This window comes from Rhinolophus sinicus, chromosome 2 (genome assembly GCF_057876585.1).
Source record: "Rhinolophus sinicus isolate RSI-liver-muscle chromosome 2, RSI-T2T, whole genome shotgun sequence".
Lineage (NCBI taxonomy): Eukaryota > Metazoa > Chordata > Mammalia > Chiroptera > Rhinolophidae > Rhinolophus > Rhinolophus sinicus.
The window spans coordinates 131,193,170-131,215,288 of NC_142502.1; the positions used below are offsets into that span (position 1 = coordinate 131,193,170).

At 34.8% G+C, this 22,119-nt stretch overlaps 2 pseudogenes; both read right to left on the reverse strand.

The window, feature by feature from the left end:
- Nucleotides 1-430: 430 nt before the first annotated feature.
- LOC109457256 (metastasis-associated protein MTA3-like) lies at nt 431-19,865 on the reverse strand (annotated as a pseudogene).
- Nucleotides 19,866-19,949: 84 nt separating this feature from the next.
- Nucleotides 19,950-20,384, reverse strand: LOC148758914 (histone H3.3-like; annotated as a pseudogene).
- Nucleotides 20,385-22,119: the final 1,735 nt, after the last annotated feature.

The window sequence follows — 22,119 nt, forward strand, 5'->3', positions numbered from 1 at the left end:
CTGACACCAATTAACAAATAGCTTGATTCTATCTCATGCCATCAGTATTTCAAAAAAGTGGCAACATTAGCTTATTTTATGTAATCAAAATTATCTTTTTAGAAGGTTTCATCTTTGTTCAGTTAAGCTCATTCCTATAAATATTTGGAGAGTGACTACAATGTGTGAGACTAGGAACCAGGTACTTGTGGCTGATATGTGACTCAATAAGACTCAGTCTCACTGTTTTTTGTTTTGTTTTGTTTTGTTTTTTTTACACAGAACTTATGTTTATTGCAAACCAAAACAAAACAAAGAGAGAGAGAGAGAGAGAGAGAGAGAGAGAGAGAGAGAGAGAATGGTTAGAAGCACAAGACGTAAGTTTCAGAATTTAAAAGCATCTTATAATCTGTCCTAATGCTAGTGTGATTAATAAGAACAAAAAGCCATTTCACTGCTCCAGCTGGAGGGTATTTTTGCAGACCTGACAGGCAGATTTTGTGAAATATATAGTATGAGGGAAGAAAGGTTGGTGGGTCTTCATGCAGACCTTGGGCTCCCAGTGTTTAAAACTGGCATCCCCTGCCTGGCCTAGAGAGACGTGTAGCTTCTAACACTGGGGTCCTTTGTACTTGGAATGGGAGATAACTTTTCTTCTGACTGGGTGGGCATTTTCAGGCCTCCATGTTTTTTCCAATAGAACCAACAGGTTGTACATAATCTACACTGCATATTAGGTGGGCCCTAAGCATACCATTGATGAGATTATGTAGCATAGCAGCTCTCACAGGCTTGCCCTAAGAAGGGACCCTGTGGCTGGTATGTGGTCTCCATGGCTGCATTCATAGCTCCAGGTTTGCCATTGCTGGAGGCTATGGTTGGGATTTGGTTTGTGAATTGGGATATGCATACACTTGCTTCAGTTTACTCTCAGCTTGAGTTGCTTTTAGATGTTTCTGCTGAGCATATCTGTTAATAGTTTTCCATATGTAATAATATTTAGTGGAGCTAATCGATGATTTCCAACGGAGAAAATCTTGACATATATCTTTGAAGTCGACCATATTTTTCTAGTGCCTCTTCAAATAAACTAGCTTCAGAGGCTGACCATTTTCCATTTCATCTCTGCATAAAACAGGTTCTCTGAGTGGCATTAAGACACTAATTGCAACGCTCAAATCATAGCTGTGCCTATACAATGTATCCAGAACATGAAACAAGGTGATGTCTCCAGAAGCTGCAGCTGCCCTCACATGCAAACCAGGCTGCCTTACAGAACTGCTGCAATCAGTTGCTCAAGGGAATGTCCCAAAAGCATGTTACAACTAAAAACTGGTCAATCTGTCAATCTGTAAGTGGGCTGTTTGGGTCCCAAATTTTAACTTCCAATTTTGACTATTCCTTCTCAACTAATTCTCCTTTTAAGAGCATTTCTGGAATGTCTGCTTGATATCTAGGTTCCACTTTGATATCACCTTTGTCAGCTCGTAGTGCTTTCACTGAGAGATCATAAATCAATGAGTAGAAAGAGGTATCCTCTTTATCAAGATCTGACAATACTGTCTGTCTCATTTGGAAGGGCAACACTGCATTTTCCCCTGATATGTGTTGCAGGCAGAGATGCATATTGCTGTGACAAAAAAAGCTCCCTAGCAGACAAGTTGGCCTCAGTTGTTGTTTCTTCCTCAATTTCTTTAGCAGCTTGTCGGCAAGCATTATAAGCATGCTGGAAATATCTTGTCATCTATAAAAGCACACTACTTTTTTTGTTTCTGATTTTAAAATTTTATTATAATATTATTCAAGCACATAAACCTAAAACTAGAAATAAGTTATTTACACTTGCAGGCCTTATTCAACAAACACATGAATCAAAAAAACACACAGTATAAGTTAATAGTATTCCTTTAACATGACAGTGTTTGCTGACACTAAATCATTGATGTTGAATTTAATACCAAAACGATGAGTCTTCAGATAAAACTCAACAAGACTGCAACTTGTAACGTGAAGCAAAAATAGTATGCTTAAAAGGTATGGGTTGCTGGAGGAGATCTCAAAGTAAACGTAATCCCTGACCCAGTACATGTTGATTGCCATGTCCCGTCTCAGTCTTACTCTTCAAGGGTGTAAAGTCCAACAAAGAGGACATTAGAGGATTTTATGTACTTGAACAGTTTCAAACCCAGACAACTGCCAGAGCCCATCTTCTAAATCACTACTCTACTCCCTTTAGTAAGTGGGAACAATCCTTAAGGACAGTGATATGGTTAGAGATGCTTATTAAGAAGATGACATCATGCAGCAGTGTTGAGGGAAATGTATACTAGAACATATCTGCACAAGGTATGACCTGGAAAGAGGAGGTGTAGAGCAGTGCTCAGACGCTCAGACTTTTCTTGATTCACATCCTAATCTACTTTCTTGCTCTGTGGTTTTGAATAATGCGTTTAACTATTCTGAGCCTCATTTTCCTTACTGATAAAATGGGGATGATACCAGTGTTACTGTGACCATTCATTGAGAGAAGGCATGTGAATTACTTCACAAGGTGCCTGACACTTAACAAGTATTCAATAGCTGTTATTTATTAACCTGAGTGCATTATTATAATTTGTATTACTTAGTGTAGGGACAAAGAGAGACACATATATGAGGGATAGTATAGGAAAACAAAAAATACAACTTGCTGGCATGTGGAGAGACGAGCAAGAAGGAGATGTTAAGGTGACTAAATTATTAATTCAGAGTGAAGGGACAAAGAGCATCATGAGTAGACATGAGAACCACAATGATTCCTGCTCTTTAAGCCATCTCCTGGCAACAGAACTAACAATAAATGCAAAGAAAATTATTTGGATTCAGCTATTCCTCATTCCTTTACAGGTCCAACTATCCCCAGTAGGGAATAATGGCTCGTGTAATTTAGGAACAGAGAGTGACAATAGGCCGGCAAAATTATGTTTATAAGTGACTAAGTTTTGGAGTCAAAGTCATGGCCACCAAGGAAGTTAAAAAAAGAAGCCATTTTTATTTTTTTGAAAAATAAAGTCTATCCATAATGTTTCAGTTTTGTCCCTTCTTGTTGTCCATTTCTAACATATTATCTTAACTAGACTTTGCAACTTTAGTCTCACAATGTTCCTCCCCAAACATGTTATATTGATTAATATATCTTGAAAAATTGAAGATTATAGACTCTTCAGCATAACTCATGTTGAGTAAATGGTAATTTAGACAATGCTTAAAAAAGTAAGAAAGTATAACAATGGCAAAATTCTTTATAGTCTTGAGAATTAAAAATAAAAGGATGAAATCTGTGTTTCATCTAAATAAAAATCGAATGATTCTTAGCCATTGAGTAGTTTGAACTTCCCTGGGCCAAAGGAAGGGAAGCAGTGTTGGCCAGCAGAAATTTTCTTCTTTTCAGTTGATACACCTAGTGAATACACAGGAAGGCTAACTAACAAAGCTTAAGTTTTTTTTTTCCATATGAAATTACATGAAGTTGATTGTAAATGTTATGAATTAACAGATCAATTAAAGCTATAGTTACTCTCCTTACATGGAGCAAAACTATGCTTTATAATAATACACTGGTGAAGAAAATGGGTTTGTAAAGATTGTGAAAAAATGGCTTTGTAAAGTAGCACAAAGAGAACATTAATTCTTTCCTTGGCTTGGATCCATCTTGCTCCTGTCTAATGAGTACACGGGCACCTGCAGAATAATATTCCACTCCAGAAACCAGGGATGATTATTAGCCCACAGTGGGATAGTATTTGATTAGAGAATCCTACTGGGCAGCTGCACTGAGCACTTTATGAAATGTCTCCAAGAGGTCACTCCTGAATATCCCATGATAAGGCGAAATCTTACCACCTGATCATTTATGCCTGTGTGCCTTAGAAATCCAGATCCTTTTTTCTGTTTCCTCCCATTCCATATCCCAGTGCTGTGGAGAAGCTCTCCTCTACACCCAAGTTCTTTCCCATGTATTTGGTTCTAGTTAACAAAACTGTGCTGTGTTTTATAAGGGTGTTCCTGAATTGGACCTTGATTTTTCCATCAACTTTTAACATTCCAAATGGTATATTTTAAGTATTTAAAAGCTACTTTACTCAACCCCTATTCTTCAAGTTCACATTAGTTCTCCCTCCTGCTCAATTTGGTCCCTTATTTTTCCAAGATGACCTTCTGAGTTCCATTAAGAAAAAGTATATTGTCAATATTTAACACAGGAAAATAGAATTAGATAAGGAAGACTCAAAATTATTCACATAAATGAAATTTTCTATACCACTGTTTGATACTAGATTTTTTTAAACAAAATCACATTACATGGTAAGTCACCAAAAAGCCAGAAGAAACAAATGATTATATATAAAGCTTTCCAGAAACGACAATATTTGAGAATGAATAACAGATCTTAAATTTAGCTACAGCGAGAGTTCGACATGAGTCAAGCCTTTCTACTTAAGAGATTTTGATTATGTACGGTATATACTGATTGCTGAAGAACCCATGAAATGTAGAGGTTAAGCAGGGAACTCTGGCCCAGATATTACTTTTGGTTTCTTGGTAGTTATATGTTAGACATGAAGAACAGATTTTCTCTGTGAGAATGAGGTGTGAGTGTGTGTGTGTGTCTGTGTGTGTGTGTGTGTGTGTGTGTGTATGCATGTTTTAGGGAAGGAGCATGCTCACATGCACTCACAAAGATGAATGCAATTTTACTATGGATCAATCCATTAAATTAGAACAGTACTTCTATTATTAGCATTAACTAAGCTTTACTTCTCGGCATCTGAGCTTCTCTAATAGTTTTAATCACAGTAGACAATGCCAGAAGACAATGCCAGAAAGTTCAACATTATATTATCTTAATTTCATGTGAAATTCCCATCTTAGTTAAAATGCAAATATTTTTAAAGAACTTTATTTATATATTTAATTCCAGATTATTTTATGAGTATAGAATTTACTGAGAGTAGGACAAGGGAAGATAGAGCTGGAACACTTAATATCTTCATATTTTGAAGTAGGATGGAGAGAGGTACAGAAAATGGAGATAATGACATACAAGTTTTTAAATAAAACCTAATTCCTCCTACCTCTTGACCTTTCCAACATAAGAGCTGCTTTTTGAAAAAGAAAATTACCAAATATTTGGCTTCATTTATTTCCAGTCACCATTTTCTTTTTCTCTTTTCCAGGGTCAGTTAGACTTTTATAACAGACTCCCTGTCTTTTGAGTCAGTCTATTTTATTGTTGAACAATTTGTGCTTTAAAATATTATTTCTTAAATGAAGCTAAAATTTGGCTCTCTGCTTCTTGTCCTTTCCTCTGAGGCAATTCAGAACAAATTCTGAGTTTTTCAAATAATTGATGGAACTTTCATGTTTCCCTGTAGATCTTACCATCTAGATATTTATTATTAATATTTTCCTGGGTTTAATATTACACTAAAATCCAGATTGATAGACTTTTAACCAAGATTGCTGAAATCAACTTATTATTTTGGCATCATGTGCATAAGACCCTATTAGTTCTTGAGATGAATGTTTTCCTCTTCAGAACTTCTGCCTTGGAGGAAATATCACAGGGTGGAAAGACTTTTAAAATTTTGGTACAGCCTTATATGCCATGGAATCATCAAAGGAAGTGTTAAATTCAGTTTTTCAAAGATTTTGGAAATTGTTGAATTGGAAAAATAATATATGATTAGAAAGTCCAAAGGGATAAATTTGGTTACTGACCACTGGAAAGAAAATTTCAAGGATAAAACTTAAAACTCTTTAACTCTTTTTCTGTCTTCTAAAAATAATTTAGTCAGTTATAGTCTATGAGGAAATTGTTTATTTAAAAATAAGATGACTTTGGCTTACATTATTACTTCATGTCTCATGTCTCATGATTTTACAAATTTATTTTTATATTACAGATTAATTTTCAGCTGTCTCTATTTTATAAAAATTATTTTATGAATTTTATTTTGTAGATTATTCATAGCATAGTTAATAAAGATTTAGAAACTATAGCAATCACTAGACAAATAGAAAAATAATACAATAGATTATACAATGGATGAACAAATAACAAATCAAGCAATCAACCATCAAAACAAACAAATCCAGTCTGTTCACCCCTTTAAAATAGTATCTTAATTCTATGCTCTCAGTATTTAGAGTATTTACGTATTCCTGGATCCAGAATACAGAGCATGTTTTTACAATTTTTTTTGCCAAACTTATTTTGAAAATATCATCTACAATTTTGTTAAAAATGTCTGCATAAAGACGCATACAAAGTTAATGCTTCTTTTTTAACAAATGACAAACATAATTACAGACTATTGACAGACTAGAAGAAGAGATTTGCAATGTGTAAATCCAACAAAAAATTAATATTAGAATTTATAATAAACTCCTAAAATAAACAAAAAAGAAAGACAAAACATCCAACAAAAGAGATGAAGAGTATGAATAGGAAATCCACAGAAGGGAAAATAAACAGCCCTTACAGCATTAGTCACCTTAATTAAAAAGTAATCCCAGAGTAAAAGGTATACATATTGGGAAAGAAGACATAAAACTGTCTTTGTTCACAGATGACATGATTGTCTATATAAAACAAATCTAAAAAAAAATTACAAAAGACCTCCCAGAATTAATTAGCAATTATAGAAAAATGCAGAATATGATATTAATATATAAAACTTAATTGTATTCCTATATACCAATAATGAACAAGTGGAATTTGAAATTAAAAACACAATGCTATTCACCTTAGTACTCCCACCAAAATGAAATATTTAGGTATAAATCTAACAAAATGTGTACAAGATCTATTTGAGGAAAACTACAAAACTCTGATGAACAAAATCAAAGAAAAAATAAATAAATGGAGAGATATTCCATATTCATGGATAGGGAAATTCAATATGATCAAGAAGTCAGTTTGTCTCAGTTTGATCCATAGATTCAATCAAATCACAGTCAATAGCCAAGCAAATTATTTGTGGATATTGGCAACTGCTTTTAAATTTTAAATGAAGAGGCAAAAGACCCAGAGTATCCAGCACTATATTGAAGGACAAGAGCGAAGTTGGAGGATTGAGGCCACTCAACTTTAAGACTTGCTATAAAGCTACAATAATCAAAACAATTTAGTATTGGAAAATAAATGGAAAAATAGAGCAGTGGAACAGAATAGAGATCCTAGAAATATATCCCCATCAATATAGTTGATTGATCTTTGACAAAGGAATAAAATATAATGGAACAAAGATAGTCTTTTGAACGAATGGAGCTGGATATCCACATGCAAAAACAAAAACAAAATGGGGGGGATCAAGATGCAGATCTTATACCCTTCCCCAAAAGTAACTCAAAATGAATCATACACCAAAGTGTAAAATTCAGCTTTATTCATAATTGTCAAAATTTGGAAGCAACAATCATATCCTTCAATAGCTGACGAGTAAGTCAACTGTGGTACATTCAGACAATGGAATATTATTCAGCACTAAAAATAAATGAGGAATCAAGCCTTGGGAAGACATGGATGAAATTTATATGCATACTACCAAGTGAAAGGAGCCAATCTGAAAAGACTACATACTGTATGATTCCAACTATATGACATTCTGGAAAATGCAAAACTGTGGAGACAGTGAAAGGATCCGTGGTTTCCAGGGGTGGAGGAGGGGAGGGAAAGATGAATTGGCAGAAGACAGAGGATGTTTAGGGCAGGGAAAAGGCTCTGTATGATACTATAATGATGGCTATATGCCATTATACATTTGTCCAAATCCATAGATTGTACAAAGCCAAAAATAAATCATAATGTAAACTATGGACTTCAGCTGATATGATCTATAGGTGTAGTTTCATCCATGGTAACAAATGCACAACTCTGGTGATGGACATTGATAATGCAGGAAGCTGTGCATGTCTGAGGAGAGGGAATACTTTGGAAATTTCTGTATGTTTGCCTCAATTTTATCGTAAACTAAAAACTGGTTTAAAAAATAGTCTTAAAAAAATAGTCCTGGGCATGAGAAATATAAAATGTTCAACTTCATTTATCACTAGATAAATGTGAGTTAAAGTGATCATGAGATACTACTATATATCCACTAGAGACAAACAGACCACTTAATAAAACCAATTGTTGCCAAGAATTTGGAGCAAGGGGAATACTTGTGTACTGCTGATCATAGTAATATCTGGTGACACTTTGTGATATGAGGATGATGTATACCCCATGAGAGAGCAGTTCCAGTCTTGGATGTGTTTCCAGAAGAAATGTTCATATAATTCACAAGGAAAGAATAGTGGATGTAACGTTGCAAGGAATTGGAGGCAATCTAGATGCCTGTCACCTGTAGAATAGAAAATAGGATTCATGAATACGTGAAATGGAATTTTGTAAAGCAATAAAAAAGAAACAAGGCTGACAGACACAGGACAGTATGGCTACATCTTCTAAAAGGTACTGAAGAACCAAAGTAAGAAGAAGACGAGATGTATAGAACAATGTTCTTCTATATAAACTAAGCAAACAAAAATGAACAACAAAACAACATTGAAATGACATTGGTTCTCCCTCCAAGGTCTCTTCTGCCTACTGGGGCACATCATCTCCCCTTTATTGCTATCTGGTTTTCCTTTTCTAACTCAATGGAGGAAGAGAGAATGTTATCTCTGGTAATATAACAGAACTGGATAGAAATTTTAATAAAATAAGACAAAGAAGTTATACAAAAAGAAGTGATCAATGTTATCTGAAAGACCAGAGTTGATTAATTGATTGTTTTTAACAATGAGCACAGAGCTCTATGGAAGTTCTCCCCTTGCCTGCGGAGTGGAGACAGCAGTACAGAGGGGAGATGACTGAAAAAGGTTAGGAGATGAAGAGATTCCACACCACTGTCTGAAAAGAAATTCAGGGAAATAAGACATATTTTTTATCTGTTATGGTTGGTTAAGAACTAAATTGTTTTCCTTTCCGTAATGGTCTACCCCAACATTCCCTTGTAGAAATTTTTTTTTTTTTTAAGTTATAAAAGAATTAAAACTTAAAACATTTTGCTAAGTTGTAGATGCTTATCTGCAGAATCATTCTGGGAGGGTTGAGTCAGGAAGAGGAAGTTACAGAAATAGATGCAGCAGTTATAAGGCTGCAGTGGGTAGAGATGAATGCAAATCATCCGACTTCAAACCCAGAGCTGTTTCTAATATATTTCAGCTGTGTTTCTAAAAGTGATAATATATTCCAAAGCACTTTGTAAACTGTAAAATACCAAACAAATGGACAGAATTTGTTTGTTGATACACTAGCTATCCAAAAATTATTCTTCAGCTCCAAATATTGCATTATGCATTCAGTTTGGTCACTTAGTGGGTGATACATCAAATTGCAATTTATAGTTGAGTGTGTCATAAGGAAACACAGAAACAGTAGCAAACTGGACAAATGTTTTGCAAAACATGTAGCCTCACTTAGTTATATTTAATGAAATTCTACCATGCTTATATGATAGATATCCCCCAACAGAAAACACTTAGGGACATAGATTTATAGATCAACTTCCCCTGATCCCACTTGTTGAAGGCAACTTTTATCCTTCAGGGCCAGGAGTCAGATCTAGCCAAACTTTGAAAATATTCATCAGACTCCTCACCTATCACAAACCCCCTTATGCCCAGGCTGAAATGACTGCACAATTGAATTTATGTTTAATTACAGTAATTCGATTAGCCAAAATATTTAGCATATTTATACCCAATTTCCTCCATATAATATTTTAACTTAATATTTAAAGTTAAGTCATCTTAGTTACAATGTGTCCTATTGTAAGCAAACTTAAAAACTTTTAAAGATGTAAATTCAAGCTTCAACAAACAACAATTAAATGAATAAATATGGTTCCGGTGAGAGAGTTTAGAGGGAAGCAGAGAACTGTTCTGTCTACATCACAAACACTCCCAGGTATTTACAAAAGCACCTGATCCAAGAAGGTACTCAAAGAACAGCTGTAAAAGGAAAATGAGGGAAGGAAAGGAGGGGAGGCCGAGAAAACAGATGCAGTCCTGAAATACAAGTACAGCCATCATACTACTTTACTTTTATTAAGTTTCAGTAGCTAATCTATGTCACACATACTATATTTTCTCCCATTCAATCCTTACACTAACAAACAAATAGTGATTATTTTTATGTTCTTCATACTAAAGATGAGGAAATTCTCCCCCATAGTCATACATCCAGCAAGAGGCAGAGTCAGGAGTTTCCATGGTGCTGTTTAACCACAAAGCCCTTTTAAAAAAAAAAGTTGTTTTACATCCCTGAGACTATTATAATTGGAAATTCGTACGTCTTAATCCTTTTCCCTTTTTTCACCTTTCCTCTTCCACCTCTGTCCCTTTTGGTAACTATTAATTTGTTCTCCGTATATATGACTTTGTTTCTGTTTTGTTTGTTCATTTATTTTGCTTTTTAGAGTCCACGTATAAGTGAAATCACTGTAAGGGACATAGAGCTGTGCTAAAAATGGTACTCATCCACGTATGTGTTTGTCAAGTGTAGGTTCTGTATAATATATGTACAGGCATTAATTAGCCAGTCAATTCAGTCAATATATGTAACAAGTATAGGTAATATCATGGCCCCATAATATTTTTCTAGCAGAAACCTCTCCTGAAATTATGTAGACATATATGCCTACACTTTAGGTATAATTTCTGTCAGCTGGTAAGGAAAATGATAAAAACGACCTTTAGCTTATGTAAATGAGCAGTGCTCACTTACAGTAATGGCTTGTTTCCTCTGAGGAGAATTCTTCCAGGCCACGGAGCAACTTTGGAGTCTACTGCGTCCCATTTTCCTCCTTTGTGTTCATATCACACACCGTGCTTATTTCTATCACAGCCCTAAGTATTCAGTATTATCATGCAAAAACAGTAACCAAAGGACAAGGCAGCCAAAGGAATGGTCCATATGTGAATTGTTACACAATTTCAGGCGCACTAGAGATCTGAGTGAACATGGTGTCTGGGAAACTTTACTGAGGAACCGCTTAAACTAAGTACAGATATCCTCCACTTTTTGAGAGTTTGCAGTACGCCACTTCACTTTTACAGAAGACTTACATTAGTACCTGTTTTCGCTAACCGAAACAAATTTTCAATTTTACAAAAAAAGACAGCAAGCAAAAGTTTGTTCGGCATTCACTTTATAGAAAGCCATCACTGGAGGCAGTGCGCAATTCAAACCGCCAGAGTGGCGCCGCCAAGCTCCTTCCCTGGACACTACACTCAGCATCAAGAGTTTTGAACTGTGTCTATGTGCGTCTGTGCTTTATCACGCCTTATTTTGTAAATCCGTTAGCAAGGTGTGTCCTAAGGTACCAGAAAAGTATTACACTTAGAATAAAACTGGACACAATTAAGTATATTTGGTAGGTTACTTTGGGGGGTCTGGATATACTCATTTTTTTCTTTCCATATAAATGGTAATTGCTTCTTTGCTTTACACCATTTAGGCTCACAAAAGGTTTCATAGGAACACTTTCAGATGGAGGGGACACCTGTATTGAAGAAGTAGGGAAAGAAGCAAGATACACACTTGACACTGCATTACAACACTATTAAATAAATGCACATTGGTGGGGGGAAAACATTCAAAAACTCTCATTTCCTAGGTAGGGTCTTTTCTTGATGAATACCACCAAAGCATTTTTTTTTTTTTTTAATCTCTCTCTCTCTCTTTTGTAAACCTCTCATATTAGAGAGAAGATCAATGCAGAGGTAAAGACAAAGCAATACACATGATGACTCATGTGGGCACCTGTGTTGCTAGAGCAACTGCTTCATAAGGAGGGAAGAGAATTTTAGTTACCTGCAAATGAATGAATCATATCTGTCTCATAAAAATGCATTGGCTCAAGCTGTTCTAGCCATCAGTGCCTACAGTCCTGCGAATGTCTCCACAATTGTTTTGTGGATTTAACTTTCTCTAACAAAGCACAATTGATTTTATGCTAGCAACCAACAATTTGGTTGTCTTAATGTACCCGTATTGGTAATGAATTTTTATAGGAACACCTTTCATTTTCTTCACTAGATACATATATTTATATGAGGGCATGAATATTCCATACAAATCCACTTTTCCAACACCTGTTGAAATTGAGAGAAGGAGTGTGCTTTTAAAAACAATTTTATCACCCTGGGCATTCACTTATCTAACCATGGTGATTAAACCCACATTCAGTACTTTCCCCAAAGGTCTGTAAATGCCGGAATAAGTTCCATAAACTGAAATACATTGCTGTAAGGTTAAGAGAATATCATTGCTAACAATGCCCCTTAGTGCACTTATAATTTTCTTCTAAGAATTATTGGCTGAGGGACATTCCCAAGCCATATGGATATAGATTCTCCAGTACTAATGGAAATTCCAGTGTGAGCACTGGTATTGTCATATTTTACTATGAGCTGCATGGGGAGAACAAAATGTCCTCAGTTTGCTTTTTTTTTTTTTTTTTTTTTTAATCATCTTCAGAGAGGACCCATGTGGCATGAAAAATGAACTTCCTTCAAAGCCAACATTTCTTTGGAATGGTTCTGCACTCTGCTTAGGTTTATCTTCCATTTAGCCTGGATCATTAGGTCTTTTAAGTTACCATCATTCAAGACATTTTTACAACTTGGTACCAGGTGGCTGCTCCCGGAAAATTCTTGGTCCCACTTTACACCTTAACATGCAAATCTCTATCATCAGGATGTCCAAGCAATAAGAAGAATCAGCTAGTAAATCTGGAAAAGGAAGAGACTTTTATCCAGAGGCTTTTATCACAGACCAACACACTTGTACTCTGATGCACAGGTTTGAGTATTGCAAAAATAACCGGTTCTGATTCCTGTTCAAGAATCCCATGAAATAAATCGTACTATGCACTGATGCTCAAATCCTGCATACTCCATGAAACTGCCCATGGGAATACCCATCATACAGCACAACTATTCTGGTCTGAACATCTCCTAGATTTTCACTACCATCCTGTCAGGTACTACATCAAAACCTTATCACCTACTTCTTTCGTTGTGGATAATTGACAATTTCTTTAGAAAGTGATTCTTTGATTTTATTTTTTGGCATGCCCAACACTAAAATTTAGTTCTAAATAAAAGTTTAAGAATATAAGCATTTTGCAGTCTGTTTATCAACTAGTAAATGAAAAAAATATATTTACATATGTGTATGTACCCCATAGAATAACCAGAAATATTAGGTGAATTTTCAAGTATGTAGGGCTAGAATACGGCAAAGAGGGGACTTGAAACCAGGTAAATTATTTATAACTGTAGAGGGAGACCCTCAATAGCTATATCATGAACTTTTAGGGAATCTTGTATAACTCTAAAATAAAAATTTGAAGATATTTTTGACATTTGTGTACTATTTAATGTCTCTCTCTCTCTCTCTCTCTCTCTCTCTCTCTCTCTCTCTCTCTTTCTCTCTCTCTCTCTCTCCTCAACTCAACTGGTATAACTGGCTTACAGGCCTTGCAAATGTCAATTTCTGTCCCAGTATGTCTTCTCCACCATCTCCCATTTGATAATTTGATTATTCCAGAAGCCTCATTAAGCATGTATTTTTAAATTATGGACCATGGTGCAGGTCTAAGATGGTGGATTAGGTAAATGCTATACCTACTGCATCTCAGGACCACAGCAAAATTACAATAAATTATAGAACACAAAGGGAGGCAGGCTCCCAAGCTCATTTTATGAGACCACAATTACCCTGATTCCAAAACCAGACAAAGACATGACAAAAAAAAAAAAAAAAAAAAAAAAAAAAGACAAAAAAAAGAAAGAAAGAAAAGAAAAGAAAACTATAGGCCAATCAATTAATCAATTAAATCAATTAATGTGATACATCACATAAACAAAATGAAAAATAAAAAAAATTATATGGTCAAATCAATAAATGCAGAACAAGCATTTGTCAAAATCCAGCATCCATTTATGATATAAACTCAGCAAAGTGGGAATAAGGGAAACTGTTTCGACATAATAAAGGCCATATATGACAACCCACAGCTATTCAATAGGGAAAAGCTAAGAGCATCATCCTCAAGATCAGGAACAAGACAATGATGCCCACTTTCATCAGTTTTATTCCACAAAGATCTGGAAGTCCTAGCCACAGCAATCAGACAAGAAAAAGAAATAAAAGGCATCCAAATAGGAAAGGAAGGTGTAAGACTGTCATTATTTGCAGGTAACATGATACTGTATATAGAGAACCCAAAAGATTCTACCAAAAAACAATTAGAACTGGTAAATCAATTTAGTAAAGTAGTAGAATACAAAACTAATATCCAGATATTGGTTGCATTTTATACACCAATAACAAACTATAAGAAAGATAAATTAATAAAAGAATCCCATTTACAATTGTATCAAAAAAAACTTAGGAATAAATTTAACCAAGGAAGTAAAAGACCTGTACTCAGAAAATTATAAGACATTTATGAGAGAAAATAAAGAAGGAACAAATAAACAGAAACATATACCAGGCTCATGGATAGGAAGAATTAATATACATAAGATGTCCATATTATTGAGAGCAATATATAGTTTCAATGCAATCCATATCAAAACACCAATAGCATTTTTCACAGAACTAAAATAAATAACCCTATAATTTATATGGAACCATAAAAGAATAGCCACAGCAATCCTGAAAAATAAGAACAAAGCTGAAGGTATCACACTACTTGATATCAAATTATACTACAAGGCTCTAGTAATCCAAATGGCATGGTATTGGCATAAAAATAACATGTAGATCAATGGAACAGAATAGAGAGCCCAGAGATAAATCCATGTTTATATGGTTATTTAATCTATGGCAAAATTTTACACTGGGGTAAAGACAGTCTATTCACTAAATGGTGCTGGGAAAACTGGACAGATACATGCAAAAAAAATGAAACTTAACCACTTTCTCATGCCATACACAATAATAAACTCAAAACGGATTAAAGACTTGAATGTAAGACCTGAAACCACAGAACTCCTAGAAGAAAATATAGGAAGTAAACTCTAAGACATTATCCTTAGTAATATTTTTACTGATCTATCTCCTCAGGCAAGGGAAACAAAAGAAAAAATTTAAAAATGGGACTACATCAAACTAAAAAGTTTTTTTCACAGCAAAGGAAACCATCAATCAAACAAAATGACATCATGATAAATGGGAGAAGATATTTGCCAATGATACATCTGATAATGGGTTAATATACAAAATTTATATGTATATAAAAAAACTCATACAACTCAACACCAAAAAAACAAATAATCCTATTCAAAAATGGGCAGAGAACCTGAATAGACTTTTCTCCAAAGAGGATACACAAATAGTGAATAGAAATATGAAAAAATACTCAACGTCACTCATCATCAGAGAAATGTAAATGAAAACCACAATGAGATACCACCTCACTCCTTTCAAAATGGCTATTATCAAAAAGATCAAGAAACAAGCACTGGCAAAGGTGTAGGAAAAAGGAAACCCTAGTGTACTGTTGGTGGGATTGCAAATTGATGCAACCACTATGAAAAACACTGTGGAATTTCCCCCAAAAAATAAAAATAGAAATACCTTATGACATAGCAATTCTACTTCTGAGTATTTATCCAAAGAAACCCAAAACACTAATTCAAAAAAAATATGTGCACCTCTGTGTTTCCTGCAGCACTATTCACAATAGCCAAAATATGGAAATAACTGATGCCCATCAATAGATGACTGGATAAAGAAGATGTGGTACATTTATACAATGGAGTATTACTCTGCCATAAAAAAGAATGAAATCTTACCATTTGCAATGACATAGATGGATCTAGAGGATATTATACTAAGTAACATAAGCCAGACTGGGAAAGACAAATATCATATGATTTCACTTACATGTGGAATCTAAACAATAAATGAACAAATAAAACAGAAATAGACTCATAGATACAGAGAACAACCTGATGGTTGCTAGATGGCAGGGGAGTTGAGGGTGGATGAGAATGGTGAAGGGGATAGAAAGTACAAATTTGTAGTCCCAAAATAGTCACAGCGATGTGAAATACAGTATGGGAAATGTAGTTAATGATGTTGTAAAGACTATGTAGGGTGTCAGATGGTACTGGATTTCTGGGGGGATCACTTCATAAATTATACAAATGCTTAACCACTGTGCTGTACACCTGAAACTAATATAAAATATATAATATTAAATGTCAAATATATGTATTACATACTATATATATATATATATATATATATATATATATATAACATATATCACGGGATGTAAAGTACAGCATAGGGAATATAGTCAATGGTATTATAATAGCTATGTACGGTGTCAGATGGGTAGTAGACTTGTTGGGCTTATCACTTTGTGAGGGGTGCAAATGTCTAACCATTATGTTGTCTTGTACAACTGAAACTAACTTTAAAAATTAAAATTATGGAACATGTATATTCCCAGACCTATAACCAAATAGTTTCATAGATATTATTTTTTATTTCTTGCTAAATATCTCCCCACATTTTTAAAATGACTCTTGACAGACATGATATCTATCTCACACTAATTCATTAACGTTCTCCCTTTGTATTTAATGCAGCACTACAGAAGATACTCTATAAATTTCATTTGGGGAGTAAATAATTTAATGAATCATCCATTTGATATTTATATGGTCATAATAGGGTAGTTTATTCAGATAGTAAAATAAAATAATAAGTGCTGTCTTATTGTAGAACTCTGTATAGATAATTAGACTATTTTAATACATACTAGCCTACAGGGCTCAATGTCTTTGTTGTGCCAAATGAAGATTTACTTGGTTACCAGGATGAATCTCACCATGGCCAGGAACTGTCATCAGGCTTGCCAAGTGACCTCAACTAGCTAAAAGGATCTGCCCTTGGCCCTTTTCCACAATGCAATGGTGACATAACCACTTCCAGAAAAATGACTTATCATGCGAAGTGAATGAAAGATTTCAGGATCCCAGGATGTAATTTTGCAAATTACATTCTACAGTGCTACAGCCATTTCCTACAAAGGTCTGAGAGGGTTGAGTTGTCTTTGGTGAATGATAGATTGTTGCCTTAGGACAAATTACTCAACAATGATAACATTGAAATAGAGAGGGTAGACAAGCTGGAAAATAAATGATCATTGAATAAATGGCAATGATGGGAAACTTGGCCTGTCTTTTGTGGGAGAGATTCAGTAAAACCATCCCAAAGAGCTTGAATATTACAGAAGCAGCACAAGACTAAAAGAAATAACAAAAAAACATACACTTTTCATAGATTTTCACATGCATCTCATACTTCATAAAGGTTCCCTGCACTTACAAATATTTAATAAAAAATTCAAGAGGAGTTAATGCATTTAATTTTAATGTATTTCTCCACAAATTGTAAAATCGGTTTTGCCTTTTTCCATTTTCTTTATGATTTTTTTATTTCCAAATTTCATTTACATAACCACAAAGCCCAATCCTCCATATGCACTTCCACACAAATCTAGTGCTTAACAGAAACTTAGGAAACAAACTGTCATGAAATTAGAGCCAGGCAAGGAGCTGTTAGTAACTTCCATTCAGATATTTTACTGATGTCATGGTTAACTTTCTCCATAAAAAGGAAGCCGGGACTACAATTTCTCTCCATGAGAGTCTTAAAACTTGGTTAATGATTTAATTACCTCTGACCCTCTCAAATTCTCCTCCATTCACTTCAGGCAAAGTTCTTCACACTTTCCCAGCAGTTTCTCTCACTATGGATTATTTGAAATAAAATTAGTCAGTCAATTAAGTTAAAAGAAACACAGATTATGTGTTCACATACTTAGTCTTCAAATGTAGATATTGATGGTTTTGAAATCTGTGGATATTTCCTGATGTAACTTATTTTTCCCACTCTGCCTTGGTCCCAGGCTTGTTAATAAGACCTGAGATCAGAGTGCAGAGTTAAATATAGACCAGGATAAATTAACATATCCTTACCAAGGTTGGAAGAAAACTTGAGGATACACTGTTCATGCTTTTGCTGATGACTCATGGTGAAGGCAAAAAAGGAAGTACAAAACCTAGAAGATTAAAGAGGTTGATTCTGCAATTGATATCTTGAGTTGGGAGAGCAAGACATTGATGGGTCTGACTGTGAGTTCCAGGCTTCAGCCAAGGCAGATAAGATGGAAAACTCTGATTTGGGAGCAAGATAGGAGACTGGAAGGCAGTTCCAAGGGTATCGGAAGACTCCAGATCTAATTGGCAGCAAAGTAAACTCAAAAACAAAATGATGCTGGGAAACAATTCATTTGTTTATTAATTTATTATTTCAACCAATATTTATTGATCACTTACTATGTATCAGTATCTATTTTCATCTTGAGGAATAAGTTATAAATAGCTGAGTTCTAAGTTCTATGCAGTGAGAGACTGAGGCTGTACTGTTTTTCTTTGCCAAGACTGGCTTCTACACAGGGCAAGGCCTAGAGAGAAGTCTTCAAATGAACTTAGGAGAAGAAATGAAGAAGGCAGAGGTGACAGAGAAAATGAATAGGGATGAGTCAATGTGGGTAAAGTAGGAAATAGCCAGTTAGATATTCTAGTAATTATTGAGAAAAATTTCCTGTAAATATCTCTATGATCTCTGCTCCTAATTTTATAAAGGAAGACACTTTGAATAAAAATGTAATAATGCACTACGGATATTATTCTACTTTTTGGCTGTGTCTTATCCAAACACTGTGTGAACGTGAGTGTGATTGTCTATATTCACGTATCTCAAAGACTCATGTTTCTCTATCAATAAGACTTAATATTTGATTTGTCTGGAATTTATAAAGCAAATTCACTTTTTTTTTGTCTTCATCTCCTCGTATTTAAAAAATAGGTCATATTCTACAGGTTTTCTATATTATTTAGGGCATTTATGAACTACTTTTATAATTATTTTGTTATCCATAGACATTTCCAGTGTGAAATAAAACATTCAATTCTACTAAATATAGCAAATTGAACACCAATTCCTAAATTCTGTGATGTGGATTTGAGATCAGATATGTCAATGTCAGGACTACAAACTCAGGAAATCACATGTGATCGTAAACATAGCTTGAATATCCCAGCATTAAGGATCTTCAGTTTTAAGAATAACTTCACTTTTTTAAATGTTAACATAATATCTTAGGTTGCATGTAAAAAATTTGCTATTACATAAACCTGCCAGATCTATGGGGAAAAAAATATTAACCTTAATCAGTGACTAAATAATAAATGTATTTTGCATTTAAAATATATCAGAAATATATTTCATATGTAAAATCAATAAAATTATGTTACATTGACTAACCCTTCTTTAAGTTTTTCAATTTACAATTTTTTAATAGTTTAGTGTATTTTAATAGCAAACTTATAGGAACAGCACAGAAGACGGACAACATTAAAAACGCACTTGTAGAACAACTCAGAAAAGTATAGTGAATGGATGAAATCTACTGTATGGTAAAAATGCTACAAATACCATTTAGTTGCCATCAATAAGAAATTTACTTGTTTTAAGAAAATTCAATTGCTGACATTGTCTAGAAAAAATTAACAGGTTTATTTATAATTGTTATAAAGTTGAACTGCTGAAACTTGTTCATTAAAACATTTTGACATGCATTAATGCTTTATGTGCCTGCATTTACATTAAAAATTCATATATAAATGAAAATGAAAAACTGCCAATACCTGATTTCTGACCCCTATTTTTCCACTTGAAATCGTATACCTTTTGACCCCATGGGGGAAAAAAAATAACTAATGTTCAGAACTACCAAAAACAGGAAGAGAAAAAAAGTTTTTTTTAAAGAATGAAATGCTTCCCATTACAGTGGATTTTTAAAAGCACGTTCTCTTCATATACAGCATGCTGGCTGATTGTCTTTTGGCATAATTGTTACTCGTTTGGCCTTGGATAACTCACATGTTGGTGGTGTCTTCAAAAAGGTCAACCAGATAGGCCTCGCTTGCCTCCTGCAAAGCAACTCCTGATAACTGTACTCCGGAAGCACAGGTCTGTTTTGAAGTCCTGAGCAATTTCTCACCCCAGACGCTGGAAGGGAAGCCTGCGAATCAGAAGTTCAGTGGACTTCTGACAGTGTCTAATTTCACGGAGTGCCATTGGTACCAGGTATGTAACGATGAGGTTTCTTCACCCCTCCAGTAGAGGGCGCACTCTTGGGAGCAGGTTTTGTAGATAGTTGCTTCTTTGGGGCTTTACTACTGGCAGATTTGAAAGCAGTCTGCTTTGTACCGGCCATGTTATAGAGAACTCCTTGCTTAGCCCCCTTCTCTTTCAGCTGGAACTCTGAGACCTAGACGCGGCGCTGGCATTAGAGAGCGACGGCGGTGTGGCGGTGGCCAAAAACCCCTATAAGTTTTATATAGCCATCGTTATACTATAAAGAAAAAGCTGTTCGAAAACTAGGTTATGTCTAGTAACGTCCTCGGAAGAGCAAAGTTAGAAGCAGTGATTATTCCCCAAATCACAATTAATAATTTTATACATCTCTACATATTTTACTGATCGTGACAGATTATCCTCCCCATAATCTCTCCTTACTATTTTTCCCCAACCTAAAATCAGCCATTTCTTCTTTATTCCAAAATCCGCTGTTCTTCCTTATTTTCCACTGTCCTTTTTCCATCTACCTCCATCTTTTGCTATTATCATTACTCAATTGTTTCTCATGTAAATCAGTTTAGACAACAAACAAATGAGGTGAGATACTGAGAAAAGTGTATGATCCTGTGAATCACTGTGTTTTCACAAGATTGATCGGTTGAACTCTTTCCAGCTATAGTACACATACCACATCTTACCACCAAAACCCTGCCCTCATCCCCATCGCCCTCCCACCGCTCCCGCACTCCATTCTATGACAGGATGTAAGAGCAACCACCAAAAATGTTGCCATCCTTTCAAAAGTTCCTAAACATATAGGAGCTAAACTATACTGCTGCTAACCAGACTTGAGATTATTTTTTAAATAATTATATAAGAAACATAAAACTAATAATTATGCTTTATATGCTCTCTATATTATAAAATGATTAGTCAGAAAAATAAAGAAAATACACTTATTTGCCTTCTCCATTTATCAATTAAATCCAATTTTGCAAGTTAGGACACAATTTACCATGTTCTATGACCTATCAATGGATTCTAGAGTTTTCTTAAAAGATTCAGAACTCTTAGTGCCACCAATCTACTGTGAAGACAGATTGCACTCCTGTTAACTACCCTGAGTCTTCCATCAGTACCTATGGTCAATCCTTCCTTTTGGTATCTCTTACTTTCAAGGTTCCATTCACATAGCTCAATGCACCTTAATGCATAGCAGTGTTCAAGTCTATCTCCCAGAGTCAGGACACCAGGATTGAACTTCATTATTTTGGCTATTACCAGGATTAGCCTATTCTTTTAGCAATTCCACATGACCTCTTTTTCACCTAGGTACTTGTAGTTCTGTCTTCCTACTTAATTTGTGGCCCACTTTTCAACAGCTTTGGCATCACCTGGGAGCTTATTAGATATATGCACCCCTATATTTACTGCAGCACTATTTACAATAGCCAAGATATGGAAACAACTGAAATGCCCATCAATAGATAATTGGATAAAGAAGAGGTGGTGCATTTACACAATGGAGTATTACTGTACCATAAAAAAGAATGAAATCTTACCATTTGCAACAACATGAGTGGACGTAGAGGATATAATGCTAAGTGCAATAAGTCAGACTGAGAAAGACAAATGCCTTATGATGTCACTTATATGTGGAATATAAAGAACAAAATAAACAGACAAACAAAATAGAAACAAACTCATAGCTACACAGAACAAATTGATGGTTACTAGATGGGAGGGAGTTTGGGGGACTGGGTGAGAAAGTTGAAGGGATTAAGAAGTACAAATTAATATTTATAAAATAGTCATGGGGATGTAAAATACAGTATGGGGAATATAGTTAATAATACTGTAAAAGCTATGTA